We start from the raw sequence: 4,510 nt of genomic DNA, 5'->3' as shown, positions 1-4,510 counted from the left end.
TGCTTCACGTAATTTCTGTAGCACGACATTGTAAACCTCTCAGTGTAAATTCTCGAGAATTTATTTATAAAGCAACTTAATAGCTTTTTTATTCACTCGACACGAAATTAAAGCAAAGACCTCAGCTTAGGTGCCTAGCCTTATAAGCTAGCCACAAGACCAACAAGTCAAGTTTATATAAAGTTAAATAACTTTAAGTTTGCGAGTTGGTTCGGATTTATGAAACTGGAAACTCCTGGTTCAGATTCAGCGTATTATATTTTCAGATAATACGCGTATATCATATTACACTTACTTATAAAATAAATCAAGTTTTTTCACAATTTATCTTACTTTTTATTATAAGCATCACTAAAGAAAATTTCATAGTACAGGCATATGAGAAAAGGGTTGTACTAAATTTAAAATCCTTCGTTTTAATTTGATGCTTGTTCATAAAACTGTCGATATTTTGATTAAAAGCAAACAATGTGTGTTATCTCAGTTATTATAACCTCAGGGCGAATTTTAGTAGAGCCGATCACTCACACACACCGTGCAAAAACAGAAATTGAGAAAACATAGTTTTTATTTAGGTTAAAATGTTACTCGTGATAATTGAACAAATATTATTTCAAACTATATGTATTTGAAAGATCTATTTACATTACATTTTCAACACTTCGATTTTAAATAGTTTTAATTATCATAATAATTTTAGGAACAACACAAGACACAACGAAATCTACAACAAAATATGTATTAAATAATGTATATCTTTTGTAGATAGGTAAAAGACAGATAGCATTTTTTTAATTTGTAATTATAAACTATATGTTTTGTTAGTCTATGTTTATTTCTAAAGAAAACACATAATGGAGAAAAAAAGTATGTTTGAATAGATACAATAAATACTTTCAAACAATGATTTACAAAACGCAATATTTATGACAAATTGAACTAATTTTATAATATTTTAAATTATATCTCATTAAAATTTAATAAAATACTAGTTGTTATTTCTGTATAGAGCTACATTCATATATATTTATATACTATATAGTCATACATTACAAAAAGTAGAGCAGTTATTGAAACATAATCAGTTTTAAATCGCGTGTTCATGCTACGATAACAGAAATAAAATATTTATTGAAGCCTTTGTCATATTATGTTAAGTGTACTTTATATAGATTTTTGTCATTATTGTAAGCCTTTGTGCCCATTAAAGCCGGTAAAGTACACTCAGCTACTCATTATCCTATTGACTGTTAATAGGTTAAAGGCATTGCTTTATTTTGCTATAAAGGATGAAACAGTGTAATTACAGATATAAAAATGAAGTAATTTTATATCACTCGTAGTTTTCGAGATTGGCGGTGCTAGGCTAATGTTTTTCTTTTATAAAAATCCTAATATCTGTGGACATTGGATTATTATTCAGTGGATAAAAGTTAGAACACATTAATCATAACTTACATTGAATTTGGGATAGGTATTTATTCTAGTAGGGGAACCTCTGAAGAGATTTTATAATAAATTTAAATATGTTTATTGCAAAAAAAATAATGTGATGTTTGCGTGTAGCATTATCGCAAACGGCTTTTACAAAACAGCTGGTAAATTTTGTGTATTAACATTTGCAATTAGGTTATTTATTCATCGTTGAAATCATCATTGTCCCAACTTATATGATTTCTAAACTTGAAATTAGTCCGAAATACATAATTTAAGATTTCGCGAATTTAGTTCCTCAAGTAAATTGAAGTAAGAGTCACTTTCAGTAAGAGAGTAAAATTAATATAAATTAAATCAAAGTATAGTGAACAGAAAAAAACACATCAGTCGTACATACCCCTATCCTACATACATATTTATACCCTAATCTATCCACAATCAGCCATAGCCTTTCTTATATAAGTATTATCTATATATATTATCTAATCTTTTCATATATAAGTATTAAGCCTGATAGTAATTATTAGGACATTACGAATTTTAATTTGTCTTTGACATATATACCATTAGTAATCAGATACAATATTTAGACTTAATTATATTACAATAGCCCTCATTTCAATTGAATTATAGGTATGTATAAGGCTGTATTCAAGTTCAAATTAAAATCCAAATTGATTAATTCAATAAAGAAGAATTACACTTTCTTACTGATGGTCAATTGAAACAGTACCACCAGATCGGAAAAGAAAATACCCTGACCTGAAAAGAACCGGCGAAAGAAACTCAGCGGGTTTTTTTTTGTCTCATGTATTATATAAACAATTTAAATGAAATTAAATAGCCAGGAGGCGATCGTTTCAATCTCAAGGTGTGCTATCAATCATAAACTTATATTACTTATTAATTGTATAATAGCCTTTTGCATACAAGCGTTCCTTAATATTTTTTTTAAATTTGGCAACAGAGGCATTTTGAACGCTTTCTGGGATCGTGTTGTAAAACCGTATACATTGCCCCACAAAAGAGTTACTGACTCTATGCAGTCGAGTAACAGGAGTAACAAGTTTGAGTTTGTTTCTTGTACCAATGCTATGAGTATCATATTTTCTCATAAAATCAGAAATATTTTTTCGTACATACATTTATCCAAATAATACTTATTTCAACTATGAAATATGTATTTATCATTACATTACACATGTTGTGTAATGTCATATAGTACTTGGTGAGATTGACTGTAAATATACCAAGATAAATTTGAATTATAATTATGTTTATCATGTGATATTGTATCTACTGTTGGTTTTCCTATTGATAAACATCAAAAATAATATAATGGCTACCGAAATTAATCACCATAGATAATATAACAAAAAAAACCTACTTACTTGGGTAGGGCTTTGTGCAAGCCCGTCTAGGTAGGTACCACCCACTCATCAGTTATTCTACCGCCAAATAACAGTACTCAGTATTGTTGTGTTCCGGTTTGAAGGATGAGTAAGCCAGTATAACTACAGGCACAAGGGACATAACATCTTAGTTCCCAAGGTTGGTGGCACATTGACGATGTAAGGAATACTTAATATTTCTTACAGCTTCATTGTCTATGGGTGATGGTGACCACTTACCATCAGGTGGCCTGTATGCTCGTCCACCAACCTATACCATAAAAAAATAAATAATTTAAGTATTGATTATCATGAGATTAATTTAATTTTGTTTTTTTCTGAATCTGAATCTTTATAACACAAAAAATTCGGAATTAATTTAATGTAAATTTAAAGATAAACAAATAATTATAAAACGTAAACACTAAAAACAAAAAAAAATTTCGAAAATTAATACTTAATAGGCTAAGGCAAGCGATATTAGTTTTGTTTAAAACAACAATAAGATGGAGCTTTCAAACATAATGAAGGCAGTACTTGTTTGAGCTTTTGCTCTTGAGCTTTGAAATTTCAATATAACAAAAGCAGAACTGCGGGTGATCTTTTATGCGATCTTCTCGAAATGTTGGATTAAATTCTATGGCAATAACAATATGCTTAAATACGTTTTATGTATAATATCTATGAATAAATATAAAACCTTCACTTTTAAAATGCAAATATTTATGTAAAAGATAAAAGTTTTTACTATCATCCTCATAAAGTCTTATTAATATTTTTTTTTTGATGCTCCTATATAATAAAATCATTCTTATCAGGTAGGACTGATTTTTGTAGCTAAAGTTTGCTCAATCATTGATTATATTAATAAAATCACATTATGTTGTCCTGATATGGAGTTTGAGTAGGCAAATGTAATATGGATGATACAGATGCCATTAATAGCAGTACATTGAATTTTTATAGAGTGTTTTAAACTGGGTTGTCAGTGTTTTTTGTATAAAGGTAATCGCAGTATAACTGCGAAACTTAATTGGTGGAAGGCGTTCTCAATTTTTCAAGTGATAACTTCAAAGGAGAAGGGTAAAACGATTCGTTACGTAACGCGTTACGGCGCTAGTCTGCCTGGCTTCCCTTTCTCTTACGCATACGACAGCAATAGAGTAGTTTCTTCTCTCTCACTCTAGCGCACGTGCGCCCATATAGCTGACCGACACTTCTGTATGGCGTCTCGAGCGACACACGTATTTTTTTTTCAACAACACTCATTTTTTTGTATGTACCGCAAATTAATTATGACAATTATTGGTTATGAAACTGTGTATAGGTAGGTACGATCCAATGCATAAATTTTTTCTTACTTTACTTTATTATTTCGTAAGAAGGCAGATGAAATTCTGCCAAATTTTTATCCATCAATTCCCATTGAACACAATTGTACAAACGAATATTTTGCTTTTTACTTTATATTAGGGATCTATATATTTTTTATTTGACGAGTAATCATATGATAAATGGAGTGGTCAATATAAGATTTTATACATAATTCTACAATAACAGTAACTTAAGTTACTCCTTATTATATCAGTTATCTGCCAGTAGAAGTTCTATCAAACTCGGTTCAGCCGTTCCAGAGATAAGCCGGAACAAACAAAGAGACAGAGAGACAAAAATTGTAAAAA

Source organism: Vanessa cardui, chromosome 5 (genome assembly GCF_905220365.1).
Source record: "Vanessa cardui chromosome 5, ilVanCard2.1, whole genome shotgun sequence".
Taxonomy (NCBI): domain Eukaryota; kingdom Metazoa; phylum Arthropoda; class Insecta; order Lepidoptera; family Nymphalidae; genus Vanessa; species Vanessa cardui.
Note: the sequence above shows the minus strand (reverse complement) of the source record.